The sequence below is a fragment of the Nothoprocta perdicaria genome, unplaced genomic scaffold (assembly GCF_003342845.1).
Source record: "Nothoprocta perdicaria isolate Ctin4 unplaced genomic scaffold, notPer1 scaffold_4, whole genome shotgun sequence".
In the NCBI taxonomy this organism is placed as follows: Eukaryota; Metazoa; Chordata; class Aves; order Tinamiformes; family Tinamidae; genus Nothoprocta; species Nothoprocta perdicaria.
Window position 1 is genome coordinate 4,981,757 of NW_020455643.1, and position 21,327 is coordinate 5,003,083.

Here is a 21,327-nt window from a genome sequence, read left to right on the forward strand (position 1 = left end):
ACAGTACTTAATATCTTCTTTTTGAGGAAAGGGGTTGTTCAAGACCCAGGCCATTCTTTGCCAATTTTCTACATATGTATTTGACGCGTAAAGTATAGTGAAGAGGGGCATATTTCAAGACAAACACAGAAACTGACTTTCCATTAAGCTATGCCTGCTATTAACCTCCACAGTACTTCAGAGGGAATATTTTTAGTATGATTCGATTGCCAATTTCCATGTATTATTTTCAAGCTATGCAGCCAATATTTCAATGGGATTCTCAGGAACTGACATCTTCCTTCCCAATTATATCCTTTATGTTTCAGACTGCTTACACTGGCTGTGTAGTCTCATAAGAAAAGCATCAGCAGAGAGCATTAAAGCACTTCTAAGAGTAACAGGCAAAAAGCTCCAATAAACACAATTGCCAAGCATTTGTGGACAGGAATGGGAACTTGTTGGTACAGAATACATGACCTGCTTAGATCTTGTTCAAATAGGATATGTGGTTCTCAACATATGTATTTATTATGCATATGGATTCCAGTAAATGAATATACAAAGGAAAGTGTTTTAATATTTTGGTTTCTGGCTCCTCAGTGTGTGGCTGACCAGGATGCTGCCCTCCCAGGGATGCGAGGCAGCAGAAGTGGGCAGGTCTAGGCAGTTTTAATTGCTGCTGTTTGTACGCCTGACATTTTTGGAACTGCATAAGGTAATCCTGGCTGAGTGACATTGCCAGCCTCTTTTTAGCATGGCATATATTAACAAGACACAGACTTACTGTGGACGAGGTCCTCACCTGTCATAATTCAAAGTAGCCAACACTATATCCATGGGCCCTAAGCCAGTAGAGAGCTTAAATCTAAAATTGGCAAGGGCAATACAGTGGCTGCTGGAAAACAACTCGGGCTCAGGTAAAACAAGATTTTCTTCTTTCTCTCATGCCTCCCTTCCTTATGAAGGGAGTAGTTCTTGCAACTCTTCTAGAGTAAACCTTTGCTCCCTATTTCTGTAAGGGGAGTTTTGCATGACCGGTGGGTGAGATAAATCAAGCTTTCTAAAGCTCTACTTGGGAATAGATATGACTGTGGTACATTTGAGGGGCATGCACAAGCACTGCCCTGTGGCAGGAATTGCATGAACCACTGGAAAATGCTGAAACTTATTGTTCTTCCAAAGCCTCCTTGCAGCTGGGTGGGGCAACAAGGAGTGGGAAACAAAGATATCACTCTAGTAGATGCTTATATTGTATTGGAATTGTATCTGCTTTTGGATTATGTGCTTCAGTAGGAAAGAGGTGACTCTTACAGGCTCTGGTTTATCCCAACTCCTTTAGGTATTTCACTGACTCAACCCACCTGAGATGCAAACAACCTTTTAGTGTTAGCTCTGTTGTTGACTAGATAGAAGTCCAAGGTGAGTAGGCTCCTAATTTAGGACTCCTGTGAGGTCCCTAAAGCTAGCTAGGCAGAGCTGAGCATGCTAAGAATAAACAGCAAAAGACCACTCCAGAGCTTGGCTTGGACAACTGCTGGAGCATCAGGCACACTTGGAAACAGCACCAACAGATTGAAGGGGTTTGGCCTTCAAAACTGCAACAGATTGAAGGAGTTTGGCTTGGGAAAGCTGCAGGAACAGGAGCAGCAGTTTGTGAGACAGCCTGGCTTATGCAAATGTAGGAATGGCAGCAGCAGGCTCTGATGGGATGTGTTGCTGGTGCATCTCCAAAAATTTTTTAAACTGCCTGCTCATGTAATACTAGGGCCCTATCACCTATATGCTCAATTTATCACTGTGCCTTGGAATACTTCCATCAGAGTAGTAGAAAACAAATGTTATCCTGCTCTATAAGAAAGAGAAAGCAAGCCCATTCAGCTTATTATTTACAGACCTATCTCATTGCTTCCGACTCTATCCATAATAGATAATGAATAAATTGGTTCACAAGCAACTGTTTAAGTACTTGGAGTTAAACAATATACTGAATGATGCTCAATCTGGATTTCATTCTCATTATTTCGCTGTCATTGCACTAAGAAATTGTTGGAGACGTTTTCTCTGCTCATGGATCAAAGTCTATTTATGGGTACGGTATTTATTACCACGTCAAAGGCCTCTTTGACATGACCAACCGTTCTCACATGTAAAAATTCATCTCAAATCAGTTCAAATACAGTACACATTTTTTTTGCAGTCAGGTTTGCCTTCCAGAAACCAGATGGGCAGCATTAGCAATGAACTGTCATGTCTCCAACATAACACTAAGAAGTTTTGTATGCAGGCCCCTTATGGACTATTAAATGTTCATTAAAAGCTGCTGCACATCTTATTATAAAGACATGATTTTCTCTGGTCATACCATATGTGCAAGGGCCATATTTACATCAAAACTGAAGGCAAGCCTGAAATCAGAGCCTGATTTCTTTCAAACACAGCACCTCATCTTTTTCCTTTATGCCTATAGACTTGTATATATATGTGTCTCGGAATAGCATTAGTAGAATTATGCTATTTAAAGCAAAACTACTTGAGAAATACCTTTGTACTAGCAGAAGGGGAGGGGTTTGGGCAAGGATAAGGCATTCTAGACTGACCTTTTAATTTGTTGCTCTCCCTGGTATATTAAACCACCAAATATTCCAAATAATTTTGTTATGAGCAGAGTGAATCGGGTTATCCTTATTTGATTAGGGATATGTAACTGAAAGAGCAAAGTACAATATTGTTTTATTCTGTTTTCACCAGCAGAAACATTGAACACTGATAGCGTTTTTTTGAATATCCCTAAAGTGTTCTTTTTGTAGCAAAACCTGACTCTAGCTGTGAATGAAATCTTTGCTTGAAAAATGTAAGGATCATGTGGGCAAACCTTCAAAACCTTAACTACTATGTGACAAGAGAACCTAACTGGCATGGTTTAAGAATAGTTTTGGGTATACTTGTGATACTGATCTGATCCAGTTTACTTTAGGTCAATGGTGGTCAATTGGGAGCTACGAACTCATTTGAAAAGGCAGGCAGAGGTTGTGGAAGGCTGCTGTGCTTGTGCCTTGCTTGGTGGCTGCAGGTCTAGCACCAGTTGTGACCTCATCTCAGTGCCATCACTGCTTTGAACTCCTTAAATCATGGAGAGAACAACAGTGATGCCACAGTGACAAGGAGGGGAAGACAGGATTTCCAGAGTCATCTTAATCTCTTCCTACTCCAAGTTAATCTGTACGCATAAAACACATAAGTATTAAAATGTGCAGTTGTGTGCACAGTAAGGAATGTCGAGGGGATTACTGGAGAAGTGTGGGCTCCCATGGGGTTATTTTAGGAGAAACAGAGCAGAGGTCTTGGGACGCTATTTTTTATCTTTAATTTTTATTTTATTCTTTTTTCCTGAGCCATTAGTGAGAAATGGTTTTGGATTAAAACACTTTCAATAATATTCAAACATAGCAATTTAGGTTCAATTTTAGTATGGAGGAACTGTGGACTTAGTCATTTTGGGGTATGCAAAGTGAAGCTGAAATAGTGTTCAGAAATAGTGGAGGTTGAGAGATTCAGATGGTGCTTACAACTTGATGTGCTCATAACAAAACTCCATAAGCTGCTTTAAAAAATACCAGGCTTATAGGCTCAAAACCTAATTCCACTTTGGACACTTCACTAGCATTTCCTATTGTCTTGCTGTGCACAGTTGTAAGAATACAGCCAATGGGTAGCAGTAAGTATAGAGACACAGTTGGCATTTAGGTGCATTTCACCATTGTTCCTGATGCAGAGAAGAGACATTGCTAATTCACGACCTTCATGCACTAAAATATGTGAAGAAGCTTAACTTCAAGCATTAAGAAATCTTTGAAATCTAAAGGCCTCAGGGTTTATTAAGTACACATGTGGTATTGCTCTTTTCCCCATATCTGTAAATTGGGATGGTGACAGCATATCCTGCAAATAGACTGATAATAGATTCCATTTTTACCTTTCTTTTCACATTCCTTCTGGCCTCGATTGCGGTTCAGACAACTCGCAAAGGAAATACCACCATGGATTCCCTTGACCTTGTGTTTGTACTCTCTTTGACTTCCTTAGGTCCAGAAGAAAAGTAAAAATTCAAGAGAAGCTGCTGGCTGTCCTCTCACTAAAGGGCATGGGAGGACTCTTAGCTCGCTCTCTCTCCTCCTTTTGGACAGAATAACTGATTCTGTGCCAAGAAGAAAGTCATTTCTCTTAATACAGGTGAAACAGAACTGTTCCCAAACTTGGAAAGCAGGACTGAAGGGAAAAGTATCTCTGAGGAGCAATGTTTTTGAGGTTCTTCTTGTGTTCACTGATGAAATAGGCTGATCTCCCTTTTCAAGCCATACAGTCAGAATATGTACATACATACATGTACACACATACATGTAGTCAGAACTGAGCTGTATAAAGATCAACCAGTTGCAGCCTTGCCATACGTATACCAGCAGAAGAGACACATGTCACACTGGAATCACTAGATTCTATTCTTTGTATTCTCCCCAAAGACCAGACTGAGATGAGCAAACTTTCCGTTTGATTTATCTATGACATGGCTTGGAAGAGCAAGGACCTCTGTGAATCACATGTTTTATGAAGGAAAAATAGAATTTACATATAAGGATCTATGATTTTTTTTGATGGAAATAAGTAGTACCTGGTGAGTTAGTTTAGAGTAAAAACTTCAGATATTGGTCTGTCTGTCATCCATTATGGATAGAGGTACTGCTGGGGGGATAAATCAAGAAAGACATTGCTTGGTTTTGTGCCTGTTTCATTTTTATCCCCTATGAATTCTCAAACTAAGTATTCAATAATACTTAACGTGATTTGTAGGCCTGTGTTTTCTCTCCATTTTTGGTCTATCACTGAAATATGTATGCATTTGTAATGGGTTTCTGTACGAAATATGAAGCAAGGGGTCTGGAACATATTTTTATTCAACTGCCTGTCTGCTTAGGTACCTGCTGGTTAGGAAACTTTTTCATTCTTTCAAACATCTCTGTTCATTCTCTGAGATTCCATAATGAATCTGATTTTGTATTATAAAGAATTAATGAGTTATAGATAAACTTTGTCAGTTCCCTGAGTTAACTTTCTTTACCGTTTTGATGGTTTGTCTTTGATATCCTAAATGTCATAATTTTAAATACCTTCAAAAATGCTTGCTGAGGAGTTTATCATCTAAAACTAATACCTTATGGTTTTTAGCTGTATTACTGATTTAGCTGTGTGATTTATCTTTGTGACATGTCCTGTACTTACATTCTTTCTCCAGTGTGCTGAAAGAACAGTATTTATATCTCAGTAATTAATTAATGGTAAATGTGTTTATTTTCTTATTCAAGTGTTGGGTTTGTAATTGATGAGGAGTACTTCAGTTGTGGATGCAGATGAGATCAAGTGTTTAAAAAGGGCTTTTTCAAAGTCGCTTTGAAGATGGTTGATGAGGTTGTGAGGAATCCCTGTGAAAGGCTGAGATGCACAAGTGTCATCCAAGCTTTGGCACTGAGGCATCCACTTCTGCTAAAAATGGACCGGAAGGAAAGACTTCCAGTGGACCAGAAGTCTGGCAGAAAAGAGTTTGTGTGGTAGCAAGGTTTGCTGTAATTCCAAAGTAGTTGTTGGAGTCGCAGACTTGTTTTTTAAGGTGGAGACCTTTTGATTTTAGATTGATTTCCCATGTTACAGTTGCCAAAGAATTTCATGAAGTTTTCAGTAAAAAGAAGGATACTTTTCTACTGGTAGAAGAAATGTTCTATGCATCTATTTCCTTCCTATGCTTTAAACAGTGCTGCTTTTCACAGCCATCTTTCTTGTTTGAAAAGTCCAGCCAATAATGAGCATGTGTTCTCAAAGCACTCAGAAAATATGGTAGAAAGACTTTGTTGGCAACAAAAGGGGGAAAAATGGAGGAATAGCAACTGGTTATGAAACAACCCTTTGTTACTGACAAAGTGGAAGAGCTTTTCCAGCAGGAAGATATGATATATTTTTGCATCTAATGATGTTTCACAGTTCCTCATAAAAGATCTTTCTCAAGAACAATGTAGTCCTACTATACTTTCTAAATGGGTATATAAACTGTATAATGTCTTTTTTGGTGCTGCATTTGTTTTCCTCATTTTCCAAGGAAATCTATTGAGGAAAGCTCCTTTTCATATATTAAATCTTTTCTTATACTGATATTTTAAAATAGGAACGGAGGGTCCAAGAAGTTTAGTTTCATCAGGACCTCCTAGTTTCTATGTCTACAAGAAAACTAATGTGTGGGTAGATGCCTGGAATTCTCAGATAAGAACAGCATCTGAAATATAATCTCACAGCTCAGAAAAAAGCATCCAGACCATATTTTCCTGCTTTCAAAATTAACAGTTCTGGTATATACATAAAGAACTTGCTCAGCTCATGAAAGATCCTGGGTTTAAGACACTTGCAGAATAGAATCCTAGAGAGATTCCTTCACAGAAAGAGTTAATGCAATGAAGTTGCAAATTTTGGTATGAAATCCTGTCCCTTGAAAACCATACGGAAATACACAAGGGATAAAAAGTAAGAGTAGGGGTAAATACAGATCTCCTTCAAATATCTGAGCTCTATAATTAAAATGCATGGACTCACTGAATATAAATCATCTGCTGAAAGAAAGATTGGAATTAAAGTTCTCTCATCTTCCAAAGTTTCTTTCCAGGAAAAGTCTCTGGGAAAAACTAATAGCCTAAATTAAATAGTTGAAAACAGCAGGCACATCTTCTGGCACATGAAGTGTCTTGCACATCTCTAAATTTAATATGCTACAGAGATGTGTGCAGCACCTGGAAATTTGTATAGACACTTGTCTGCAATTTCAGATTATTACATGGCAGGCAAATTAGCAAAATATAAACAAAGAAAAGGCTTCATCAGTGCAGAGGTAACTACATGGAATTGGCTGGAATCCTTCAGAACAAGTCAGCTCTCCTGATGCTTCTGCTGGCCAGGAGCACAGGTTGCTGTTTGCCCTGTGCTCACTCATCAGCTCTCCTTTGCTTGGAAACCTGTTACAATAACATTGCTTAGACTGGGGGGACTATATATATATATATGTATATGTATATATGTACATATTGTGTGTGTGTATATATATGTATATGAAAATCAACTATTAATGATTGGTAACGTATCCTTCTGCTGCAAAAGAAATGCACTTGCTCCCAAGTAGTGTATTAGTGGGTTTTTTTCCCCCCTCATGAAGAAGGACTGAACATTAAATTCAGCCACAGAAAGTGATTATGTTTTTTGTTTATTCTGTTTGGAAGTATTGGAAAGAAAGAGTTTTTCTTTTGTCTCTGGCCTTGTGGATAAAGAGACTGTAGAAAACTAGGAATTTGGCCACTTCTCAGTTTTGCAATTGAGTTCAGTAGAACATTGGGCCTTTTGACAGGAAATAGGCTTTCAATCTTGCAAATGGCTACATGAACAATTTCTTTCCCAAATGGAAAAATATAGCTTTTCTGTTGTAACAGAAACAACGATGAATCGTAGGCCATGTTTTATTTCTTTTATTCCAGATATCAAACAAATTGAAGCTGACTAACTACTCTATTCCTCTTGCTCTTATTCTAGTTATAAAGGAGACACTTTCCTCTGTTATGCTTCTCTCGATTACTAGGTTTTTCAAACAAAAAGTCAAGAGACTGATAAAGCACGAATCTATACTGGTCAAATGGCTCAGGAAGCTGATGTAAAAAAATGTATAAAGCAAAGAAATGTCTGTCTGCTTTCTTATGTAGCTAGAGACTGAAGAATAACTTATGTTGACCACCTTTTCCCCATGTTCTGTATAAGTGCTAGTATATAATGAACCTGTAGGTAGTTTCCCTCCCTGCAGATGTCAGATCACCTTGGATCATGGAAGTTTATTGGCTCCCCAAAATCTCCTTTTTTTTTAACTGTTATGAGACCATCAGTATAAAGTCATAATATTTAACTGTTCCCACAAGCTGTATGGATAGAGAAAAACATAACTGGATTTTCTTATGTCCTTGTAACTGGTGGCTTCACCTACTGATTAAGCTAATGGGGGCACCTACTGTGGTGGCAGCAGCTCTTGTGATGAGAGAAAATGGGTGTTTTTTTTGGTTTTTGTTCCCCCATCTTGTAAACCAGTTTGGTAATGGTAGTATATTCAGTGTAAAATCCCTTGACTTCCTGAAAACCTGAGTGTGCAGGATGTGTCCATGAAGATAGATCGTTACCTGAATTAACTTGCTGCAGCAGTTTGGACTGGGCAACAGTAGTGACTGTGTTTCTGCATAGAGCAGATAGTGCCCACTTTGGCTCTAAGGAAGAATGACAAAAAGATGGGAGACGTCCTCAAGTGGTGATGTCGTTGCCATGCTTGATCTATCACAGCTTGCTAGAGCTGATGCTCAAATCACTGCGAGCCTGTGAACATGATTCATTTTCCCCTTTAAAGAGAGGTGATAGCAATGTAAATAAACTGTACAGTAGCTAGTAATGCTTTTAATAGCATGAATGTTGATAGAGTTTTTCTACCAAGTCCCAAGGCAGTTTACAGCTGAAGCACTAAAATGGGAAAAGTATGCAGTTTAAAGCTATAGGGGGAAAATAAGGGCCCTAATCCTTTGTGAATCTATTCAGCCTTGGTCAGGGTCTTGTTTTGTACCGCCTTCTGGCTAAGCTTACAAACGTATGTGTGCAATACCATTATTGTCACTTCTCTGCTCGTGGAATAGGTTTTTAAAGCAAATTAATCATTAACAGTCTTTCTGTGCTGAAACTGTTGAATAGAGGATGGCATAAATCTCAAATGCAGAATCTGAAGAGGCTAATGCTGAGAAAATAGAAGCTAAAACGGAAGTTTATATAAGAGTTTGTGTGGCATAAGTGTATGTTCCAATGTGGTAAGATTCCCCTTTTGCAATGCTGTGCTGTATGTGTAACTTCATATAGGTTTTCCCATTGGCTGTAGTTACAGATGCATTTAAATGTTTATGCTGGCACATGTCCAGGGCCTTGCAAACTCTTTAGATATAATGTATAACATTACAAACACTATCTGTGTATATGTGGAGTGACAAATTCTCTCTAGTCCTGTGAAACACGGCTCAAGTCATTCTGATACTCTGCACGAACTGGATGTTTTGTTCTTCCTAGTCAAGTAAATGCTGCAATTTCCAAGCCAATCACTCAGTCTCTCTATTTTAATTCTACATGTCTTATTTAAAGTCTGATGTTAGTGTCTAAACGCCTGTTTTTTAAACCTTCTGCACAATATGAAAAATCAGATTTTTAAAAACATAAAGATTTTGACTTACTGTAACAGACGTGTGCTATCAAGTCTGTTAAAATAGCTGGAATACTGATATAAAAAGGATAAATTTTGTTAATAAGGCCAGGTGAGAAAAATGGATTTTTATTTTGCAATTGTGATGGAGTTCACTTGGAAATGCAGGGGCAAAAAATAAAATAGATCTAAGATTAGATTTTTTACGGATAAGCTGGGGCTGCTGAACTTCACTAAAGGCTAAGAAACAAATGGTCTGTATCAATATTGGACCATTAGTTATCAGTTTAACAAAATACTAAAATGGCAAGGTACTAGGAAGCTGACAAACAAATGCAGTGTTTGTCCTTAAAACTGATGTGCTGTGCAACTCAACCTGAAATCTCAGGAAAAAAAAAATCTGGGAGTAAATAATTAAAATACTCATAAGCAATTCTAAAATAGCAAGGAAATGAATAACCCCAGCATGGGTCTACTGTGAACACATCACATCAAATCAGTCTAATTTCCTTTTGCAGTAGAGCAGCAAGTTTTGTGGGCACTGTAGGTGTCAGATACTGCAAAAGCTTCACTGAGGTCAACCTGCTTTTCAGGACGTTCCCATAAGTCAAACAAGGAAACATGGGGACTATAGTGAGAGCATGAGATGAACTGTGTAGAAACCTTCAGATTTATGACCAATTGTCCCATTCAAAATGGGGAACAGCTGGTTTTATATTGGGCCACAAGCTGCCCACTGAGATGCCAAGACAATGCAAGATACAAAAAAGTAAAGTCTTTGACTTGGACCATTTACAGCTGATCTCTTATTAATTAAATACTGCGCACTTCATGTAAAGCAAGCTACAGGCTAGCATTGAGAATGATTACACCCTATTAAACATGTTATGTAAAGACTGACTGAGTGATACAATGTGAAAGTAGTTCAGAAGGCAAAAGGGAACACTGGTAGGGCAATTACAGCTTCTGAAGACTTTAGGCCCTTGTAGGAAAGGGGGGTCTGAGCTGTTTCCTGTAGCCCAGGTGGTAGGACAGATTGTAACAAGCAGGAACTGCAGCAGGAAAGATTCAGACTTTAAAAAAAAAAAAAAAAGAAAATCCTATTTTATAATGCTGCAGATACTGCATCACTGGAATAGATTTTCTGAGGTGGCTGTAGAGTGTCAGTAGAGATCTTTAAGGATTGAATTAGACAAACTTTTGTCAGAGACTACCTAAGTGTAGCTAAGCCTCCCTTAAGGCTAAAAGATGCATTAAAAAAACAAACAAAACAAACAAACAAAAACTTGTCCATTCTTTCCCTATTTTTCCATGATCTGATTAATTACATTAGCAGATCATGAGGTGCTAACATCATTTTGCTCACATTTTGCAGGAGACTGGTATTAAATCTTCCAATTCATCAGTTTACCCTGAGAGCTTGCGCTGAGTATTGCTGCTAAAGCATTTACAAAATGCAAAATGAATAAATAGTCTTGTAATGAAATGTATCCATGAAATGTAGCCCATTTCCCCTCAATATTGAATTAACCATTACAAATGATCAATAGCTAGATTTCTATATCTACCAAAAAGCACTGCTGTAGTTATAAATTTTCCAAAGTAAGAGTATATGGCTGATATTTTGTCACCAAGACTCTGATAGCATCTGAAACTAGCTGGCTCTTTTAGAAGATTTCTAACAAGCTACATTGATTCTGTCTTTCAACTGTAGGTTACTGCATCAAATTTAGCTTAACTCTACAACTGTAATAATTTCTGGTACCGCTGGTTATCAGAGACGTCTGTAAAAAGAAATCTTATTTATGCTTCTGTGAATCTGGTAACTATTATCATCCCTTTTATAACATAACAAAAGTATTGAGTTGAATTCTGCAAATATCTAGATACCAAATTTTGTATTTTAACAACCAAGGGGCTAGATTTTAGATGCTGTGGCCACTCTCCACTTTGACTCTATTCCACTGAACTGGATTTAAACACATAGCTATGGGTCTTGATTGAGCAACTGTGTGTCTGTGCTGCTCCTTGTGCTATATATCTTTTATATTTAAAAATATCCTCTTTCAGTCCGTGCTTGTGGGACACTGTTCGCAAGTGTCAATGCAGCATTTGAAAGCAAACATGCCTAAACAGCGACTAGAAGCACATAATTTCCTTCAGCTTGTCAACACTGGGCTATATCTGTCACTTGGCACAGCCCTGGCGTGAGATTCAGCTTTCTGCTGTGGAAGTGGAGCTGTATGCACGGACATGGTACGTATGGCCTGCATTAGTCCTCTGCACCTGAATGCATTTAGACTTATTGTAAGTGATACATCATATAAATTGAATTCAGCACTTCAGTGCGAAAGAAATGGGGAAGAGCTTAAAATAGATCAATTCACCTGTGCCAGTTTTGGGTAGACATTGTTCATCATAAATGAATATATTTCCTAGTTGTCTTTTTAAGGCATCCCATTTGATCATATGGTGCTTTAAAATGTTGCTGCTTATTTCAGCCTTGTTGAAAGATACTAATTGTGATTAAGAAATACTAATCTTCCAAGAACATGATGGGCTTTCAGTATCCTGCAGTTCCACTGGTAGATATACAGTCCTTCCTTTTCAGATTGTCCTTTTAAATCATCTAGTTTGTGTTTTAAGTTATGCTTTTAGATTTTTTTAAATCCTTTTTTGGATTACTGTCCAAATTTTAATACTTATGGAAGCCTATCATGGGCATTTTCTTCAGCCTTTAGTTTGTGAGGTGCATACTCTGCTATGAAAACTGACCCTGCTTCATATACTGCTATTTATTTGTTTACCTGTTCCCCTTTTTGCTCTCAGTGGTTGATTATTATGTTTAGCCCTGTGCTCACCTCACACTTTTCCCAAGCTGGGACAGATGAGGTCAGACTTGATGAGCAAAGAATGGGGGCTCAATAAGGAGTGTTCACCATTGACGGTTCACCAGCAATTTTGTATGTAATCCTTGCACATAATGACAGTGGGCAGAGTTTAGAAACAAAGCATGCCACTGAACCTTCCTTTAAAATAACCTTAAGGCAACTTCATCTTCTCATTCTGACTCTTTCTCACCAATAGACGGGGAGTTGGTCTCCATTTTTGTCTTAAGAGCACTCCAATCCACTGAGTTTTCTAGAAGATTGCTCGTTAAGTTTCTATCTGACCTGCGTAGTTGTCTCTTCAATTGTCTAATGATGTATACTAATCTGTTTTAAGCTACCTGACTATTAAGGACTGTCTATATTTTGCTACAGTGCTTCTCATTTTCATTTCTGTTTTGTCGCTGTTATAACTAGAAGCTTTAATTAACCACGTACTTCACATGTGTTACCTGTTACCAAGGCAATATTGTCTTTAAATCTGAGGAGGTGGAATTGCTTTCCTTTTATCCCAAGTGCTCTCTTCTCATTTCAGATCTGCACCTGCTTAGCAACAAAAAGACATGTGTTCAAAGGGCTGGCAGCAACCCCTGCTTAAAAGTAAAGCTGAGTCTAGGCATGAGTATCCTAGAACAATCTGAGCATTTAGCAGTAGTTATAATGACATTAGACTCCAGTGGAGTCTTTTCCTTCTTTATTTTTAATATATATATATGTGTGTGTGTGTGTATATGTAAATCTTTATTTTGAACACAAACAAATAGGCAAGACCTTTGTGTGGAAGTAGTCAAGTCAATCGTTATGACCTGTCATTAATGGGATATAAACTTGTGCATATGCTGCAGGAGGTTCTTTTAGAAATGCCCACTATTCTGCTACAGCTCAGCTGCTAGAAACCTGCAACATATTTTGCTTAGTGTTGAGGAAAGGCCAAAAAAAAAAACCCTCAAAAACTTCCCCCCTCATCCCAATAATGTTTTTTTTCCCTCCTTTTTAGTGCAGGAAAATTCTCAGTTGCATTGTGTCCATCTGCTAGTTGATGCCACCAGCTGCCAGGTATTGCAGCACATGCACACTTCTACTAAATAAGTTGCCCTCCACCTTACCTTATGTTGAAGAGTATGGTGGTTTCTCCCTTTTACCACCTTGAGGTCTTTAACTAAACTTTCCGATGCAAGGAATAAATTCTGCACAGATGAAAAGCAGCCTGAAGAGGGACATAATAATTACACTAGCAGAAAAATGTCAGCAGGCTAATGTAGGTCCCCTATAGGGTTTTGAATCATCTCATGAAAAGGGAAGCCATTAAATAAAACAAAATGTTAGAGATTTTGTTGCGAGTGACAGAAGCAGCTGAATGTTCTTCCTGCTCTCTCTGATATTCTGCAATTTTAGGCTGAGTAAGAACAGCAGGATATCTCTTTCTCAGTTATCAGAGCTCAGATGTATATAAAGATTTCCTTAGACCATGAGATGGGGAGAGAAAAGGGATTGTTTCCTAGTGGAAGTACTTGCCCTGTATTTTATGTTGTTGTTCAAAATAGGTATGTCCACTCCCCTCTTCCATCTGGGGAAGTATTGAGTAGCACTGCAGATTTTTGTCGAGTTCATCTGATCTTTTGCCTTTGAATACAGATTCAGTTATGAACCCAGAACTACATGGCTGATCTATACAGTTCCATTCACAGAAAAAATATCAACACCTGAAAAAAACCCTAGTGAGGTGTGACCCTAACACCGATAATCCTTGCGGAATAAATATTCAGGATTTACATATGTCTATTTAAATTCAGTATCTGTTATATAATAGCTACTCATTAATCAGTATTTGAAACACACTATTGCCCTTGTTTCACTGATGGTGAAATGGAGGCTGTGCTTGCAGAAAGTCTGTGGACAGGCCCTCGTTATTCCAAGAGGTAAAAACAGACTCTTTGACAAGCATGCAAAGGAAAATTCTGCCTGTGAGTGGGAGTCCGGTTATCCGCCTTGTGTCTCGCTGCAAGACTGCAAGAAAGGATTCTTACATTACATCAAGCACAAAAATGACATGAGAATTTTCTTTAAGTGACTTCTGAAGCTGGCACCCAGGAGACTCTTGTTCATGCGGAAGGTATTTTTAAATTTTAAAAGAAAAGTCAGAGTGTAATTTTTGTTTCGCTCTTACAGTTGTTTTTGAATCCTTGTCCTCTTTATCGGATCTGGTGTCCTTATAGCTGAGCTGTTTCTGCCTGTTTTTTTCCCCTCCAAATATAGTGTTAATTCACTGATAATCAAGCAAAAGTAGCAGTCTTTGTTGCAGAGGTCTATATAGGGCAGTCATTCCTTCACCCTGGACCGTGCAGTAGCAGTGCTAGAAAGACTTTCCAGAGCACAGCAAAATAACTCCAGCAGCTTGGGGAGAAACTTCTGTCTGACCTTTTAAATCCTGCTTTATACAGGCTCCTAAATCAAGCCTAATGATGGTGCTGATGTACGAACGCCCCAGTAGTAGCGCTGGGAGAGCTTATGATGCTCTCAACACTCAGTTAGAGGATTGTGAGTGAGGACAGTCTTCAGCTAGAGCCAAGTGGGATGACAGCCATGAAGGGAACTGGCTATAAGGCTACAGCTACCAAAAAGCAGTTGAATGGAGGTAGAGATCAAGTAATATCCAAGTAAGGCCAAACTTTAAGGTCTCCTTTCTTCATAGAAATATCCTTTGGATGCTGCACTGGCTTTGAGGTGCTTAGCATTTGCAAGCTCCATGCTTGCCAGTCTCCTATCTGGAGCATGAGGTTACTTCTGCCTTCCGAACTAATAGAGTTGGAGCTGCAGCATCTTTACTGGCAGTGACTAATTCATGAGGCAGAAAGATCATCGCCGTTTGGTCTGCAGAGCCCATAAACAGCCACAGCCTCGGCTCAGCTGTTCTTCTAATGTCATTCCACTCATGCAAATGGCTTTAGTCTGCGTGTTGCATAGCGTGGTTGAAATTGCACTCTGTCTCAAAATGCACAGGGCTTTTCCATGAAGAAACTCATTTTCTTTGTGTAAAGTTTTGAACCAAGTAAAGAGGGTCTGTAGGTAACTGAGCAACAACATACCCTTGGCCCAAAATGACGGAGTATCTGACATTATCAAGCAAGCCCTTGCAGCACTGTAACAGGTTTTAGCTGCAACCAGACAAAACCCAATAAACAACAACTTTGAGTGACCTTTTTCTTTCTTTTGGAGAAAGGTTTAAATGACAGAAAACCCTTGTGGTTATGGCTGTCAGCTCAGGAACAGGACAGCCCCAAGCCTCTTCCACTTCCCATGGAAGTAAATGAGGGTGCAATATTAGGGTACTAAGACCTGCTGCAGAAGTAGCTCAGCAATGCAGAGGCAGACTGAAGCATATTTTTCCTATGCATATACAAAAAGGTGCTCCAATTACAAACTACATTTAAGAGAATTCAGCTAAAAGTGCCCACGTCATATACTGCAGCTAGATATATTCTAGAAGCACTTTACACTAAAAAGCCTTTATGATTCTAAACAACCCATATGTCTGTCAAAGCTGCCATTGTGCTGCAGCGAGTAAAGGAAACAAAACTTAATTTGTAATGAAGCTTCTCCTGGCTGAAAGCACAAGTCTTCCCCATTCTCATTTAAGCCTCTGTTCACAATTGTAGCTCTCACGCTCTCAGACTCCTTCTTAAATGCTTTGCATTTCTTTTTGAATCATGTCAAGTTAATTTTATGGCAAACAATCTGTGTTTTCTGAAACGCACAAAAGAAATATAATTATTGCTAGGTGAGGGGTGAAGGAGAGTTGGAAGGAAAGCGAACACGATGCTGGTAATTGTTTTTCGAGAGTTTTCCAGCTGCTGCGGGAAGATTCTAGACACCTAAGCAAAAGACATCTGAAAACATCATTATAAATGGAAGCTTTGTAGTGGTGTTCCAAGATCACAAAAAACCCTGCCAGTTAAATAAACCACCAGCAGATGATCTTTCAGTAAGCAAACAAGACTTTTTGGTTCACCCTGGCATATAACCAAGGAAATGTCCTGTTCTTCTGTTCTTTTGTTTTTGTTGAAGTGATAAGGTGAGATTTTTAGGATGTTTAGCTTTGTGGTCAAAGGATTTTGGTTTTTTTGGTCATAGCGACAATCTGTTCCAAGGGAACAGAAATAACAAAGCAGAACACTCAAATTTCTACCCTGAGGGAGACCCTTAGGTCTTCTCATACAGGTGCCACATTTCTTCTTGCAAGTCAGATTTTTTAGTAAGTTCAGCTCTACTTAACATGCTTCAGGATTCATTGAAATATCTCGTATACTTCCTTTCCTTAGGAAGACTTAGTGTTTTGGAACTTACTTGTTCGGGTGGTTTTAAAATACAATTATTTACAGTCACTTTTCATATAAGTGGCACTCCAGGCCAGTGAGGCTGGCAAGATGAGCTCCTCATTGCAAACATTTCCCAGTTGTAATCAGCAGAACTGAGTTATGAAACTGTGCATTAAATGTAAATTAAATCCTATAAACGAAATCCAGTGCACCGTTAGGTTTTTGACAGTAAATTTGTTTTTTAAAACATAGTGCTAAATGAAGTCAGTCATTTGTAAATGTGTGGATTTGGGGTCTGATCCTGAGGTCCTTGAGCCATTTTTAATATGATGCTTACTCATGCAAGCCTTTGAATGGTAGAGAAACTAAGTTAAGGTGATTTAGATGACCTAAGTTATTCCTCTGAGAGCTATTTGTGAAAATTTATTCTCCATGTGGATTTCCCACCTGTGGCATGCAGCAGTGTTGATGTGTAGGGAGAGAGTACAAGCCTTAGGAGGATTAGCTTCTCGCTTCTCCTCATTTCTTATCCCATGAAGAAATTCACACACAAAATTGCACCATGTTTATAAAACCACTCATCTGGAGCTTTGAAATCTCAGTGGGTAGAGGGTGATACGGCTTCATCGTTGGTAGATGATCTAAAACCATCCAGGGGTGAGAAGTACAAATCTTGCTTTTCTGATAGAGCAGGGTTGATAGTAAAGATTTTGGTTTGAAAAGGACAGTTACCTGAACCAAGGGGATGTATTTAACTGGCTTAGTAATCAGAAGAAAATTCTGTTCTCTTTCATCACAGAATGAAACCAAATATCACTTGTCAAATTGGGGGGACTATTTTCACATTTATATCAACATCTCTGAAAACAGAGCTGGGCCTCAGGTTGTAGGGTTTTGTAGTCTTATTAGAAAATAGAGGTGGGGGGGAAGTTAATAGGAGGGATCCTGTAAACACAATTTTAGTCTATTGACAGATGGAGGCAAATGGAGAAGAGGTTGTAAAAGTAAAAGCTAAAGTATTATTAATATTGTACTGTTACTGAGCCAACTTGCAAAGGAACCAAAATAACGTCTTATTGGTTAAGTAATCACTACACATATGCTTTTGGAGATTAATACTTTGAATTTTCAAAGCTTTTATATGTGTCAGTTCTGCTAAACAGATGAAACAGCAAAAATGCACTGGTGGCAAGTTTAAAGCATTAATAGCAATGTCAGATACACTTTAAGGATAATGACAAGACTCCTTTGCATCTATTAGAGCTACCAGTCTCAGATATGGAAATAAGACTTTTGACAACTGAAAATGTTTGAGAGTGTGAAAAGGCCAAAGAATGAAGTAGAATATTTTAAAACTGGGCAGCTATTTCATGCCTTCTTTTTTGAGTACTATATTCATTCTCCTGGTGATGACTATATCTTTAGAAATGATCTCATGATCACTGTGGCTGCTTTCCTTTTGAAGGTATCTCAATTTTTTTGGATCCTTTGGATCCTTTCTGAGAGCCAGATGTGTAGATCAGCAGCACCTCATAGGATGAACAAATGTTCATGGTGCCAAGCTGTGCTTGTAGCAATGTATTTTATAAGATATCTTTATGTATATATAAAAATACATAATACATATATCACTAATAATCTAGAAGCAGATTTTGATGATGTAATTAATGATGATTAATGCCTGACCAGGGCTACTTGGGAAGCTCTGGTTGATGCAAGATGGGCCACCCTGTAGCTGTGATAGCCGCTAGGCCAAGACTAGAAGTTTTTCAAAATCCCTTGCACTGCCTGTTTGGCAACAGGCCGGTCCCTGGCACTTGCTGGCAAGGGATGAACCTCAGTCTTTGAGGTTTATATCTGGGCACCCGGTTCAAATGCAAATTACGTCCATGTGATGATAACTTTGTAAGAATGGCTTATTAGACTTCCCCAGTTAGTTCCCCAATTAGACACTTCTGATTTACATAGGAGACAAATAAACCCTGAAATCCGTAAAACAGGAGTTTGCTTTTTTTCTAATAGTGTCTAACATATAGTGTCACATCTAGTGTCTTTCTTGGCTTTGAGACATCACTGACATCAGGACAACAATAGGGGTTTAATATCATGGGTCGTGTGGGTCCAAAGAGAAGCTGTGATGCATCAACTGCACGGCTGTAGCGTTTTTGAATCCTAATATTAACGTGGGAAATAAAAGCAGTTGTGAGATCACTGAAGTAAGGTGAAAAAGACAAATCACCTCAAGGCACCCTAGGACTCAAACACTGTTTGTTTGTATTTGCTTCATTTTAATGATTTCATTTATTCCTTTTCTGGTGTTCAGAGAAGCTCCCTTGATATCTAAGGAAAGAATAAAATATCCTTACAATGTTAAAACAGTAAGAAATAAATGCAGGAATATCTGCGAAGGAAGTAGTATGCTCTAGATAATCCATTATATTTCTATAGCATCTTTATAATAATATTTCCGTGACTATATAAGGTTCCCTGTTTGAGTTGTTAATTTAACCCTTGATAATATCTACCTTAGTATTAAAAAAAGTAAATGGGATAAAGCTTTCTGAAGTTTTCATTTTTCTTACTAGTATTTGATTTTTCCTTGAAAAATTACCTGTTATTTCAGCCATAATATTACTCCAGACTGGTCTTTGGTTTTGCTCAAGCAGAACACAGGATATCTTCTGCTTCCATTGGAGTAATTACAAAATTTATCTACGAAACGGGCATGTACTGAACAAAGAAATAAAATGGATATGGACAAAAAGGGATTATGTAAATAAAAGTTCAAATGTAAGCACTTCAAGAAGATGCTGAGGATTGCTTTTGAGATAACGATATTCCTCACCTTTAAGTCATGTTAGGAACTTCTCAGCTGCCCAGCCCCAGGAAAAGTCATCAAATTCAGAGTCTAAAGTTGCACTGAATCCTATATATTTGCCATTTCATGTTTTATACACAGAATTGCATTTCTCTTCACATTCATGTAACTCCTTTAGTTTTGTAACTTAAGGTAAAATCATTTAGAAAATAAATATCAGACAGGGGAAGAAGGCATAAAGCTCTCACCCTTTGCTTCATTTCTACTGAGCATTGGTGCTTGCCAGGTGCATGGAAGTAGACTGACAATTTCTCTTCAAAGTCATCCTTACTGTAATTCATTTTCAGCTTTCTCAGTCTTCCTTGGACAGCTAACAAAAGACAACTTTATTATTAGCACTGTTTTTTGAATCTATTTTGTCATGTTTAGGGCGCCTTCATTTTCTGTGTCTCAGAAGCTAAGATTACATGAAGCAGGGAAGTATCTTCTCTTCTACTTTGGGACAGTAAAATGTAATTTCCCTTTTTTATAAATTCTAATGGGGCTTTTCTCGTTGCGTGTTAAAGAATGTGTCGAGATCTACTTTGCAACAGAGCTATGCTTATAAGCTGAGGGGGACTAATTTTGTGTTAACAGTGTGACTGTTTTCCTCGTGAAATGTGTTAGCTACTGGCTGTATTACAGCCTCTTCCCTATATGAATCCATTAGAAAAGGTGTAGAAGCTGGGAGGGCCTGGAAGATGTCTTCAGTCCTGTTTAATCATCCTAGCTACAGGGAAGCTATGAGACGTACCCTGGGGCTAATGCTGACAAATCACTCCTGTTCTGAAAGGTAGAACCAGTATGTGCAAGTGCCTTATTTCCAAGCTCCTACCCTTAGGAAAACCTGAGCAAGTCTGTAACAGCAACCTTTCCCTTGGACTTTGTGAACTTGGTTCTCTGGATGGCTGGATTGAAGCTCTTAAGGCATACAGACATTGCTGTAATGAGGATTATGTAGATAACTTACTGGCTGGAAGGTTGACCCTTTCTCAGGGTGGGAATGATGAACTAATAATCATTTCAGAAATGTATATGACTTACCTTCCAGACATGCATAGCTCTTACATATCTACCTCTTTCCCTTACGCCTGTTCCAGAGCCTCTCGTGCGGCTGGTGGGACTGGAGGTGAAGGGCTGAGTGCTCTTCATAAGCTGAACCAACCGAACAGCTTTGCAGCTCAGGATGGCATGGCACAGAAGGCACCATGCTGTAGAGGCCAGCTGTTCCCCAGCTCTGCCCCTCTCTCTATAGGTTCCTGTTGCCCAAGGTGGCCGCTGCTGTGACCCAGGTAGTATTGGTATGCATGCACACGTATATGTGTTTGGTGTGGTGGTTTGTGAGGGGTAGAGAGTGACTGCCTTTCTTGGAGGCTCTCACAGATGTGAGAGAGATGCTGTGTTTGCCAATCCATTTCTGTAGGCACTGGCTTGTTCTGCTCCACCCATTGCCACTTAGTACATAGGAACATATGTCCTTGCTTTTGCAGCCACTAGAGCAGGGATTAAAGATGAGATTGTATATTCCAAAATTACACAAATGCATCTGGGAAACTGGGAACTGAACTTTCCAGGTTTTTGGAGGAAAATTTTGAGTTGGAACCTGCGTAGTTATATTGACTTGAGGGCTTTAAAATGCGTTGTATTTCATGTGTGTGTGATGTCTTTGGAATCTCTACAGGATTTCCAGATTGCTCTGCAATGCTACACTGCCATTAAAGGATAAACTGTTCTTCCAACTGTACCAGTTTTGCAGTAGTCATATTTTGCCTTTACTGTAAACATGCCTGTCTGATACAAGAATTATGAAGAATTTTTACTGGACTTAGCTTTAATCCTTTATCTTTTTTCCCCCTTTTATCAGAGAAAAAGGCCCTGGGAGAGATTAAGGCCCTTTGTCTTTGGTTGTACAATAACACTCCAAGTTCAACCATGTAACAAATTACTGGGATGCAATTCTGTGATTTCCTTGCTATAGTGTGTAAC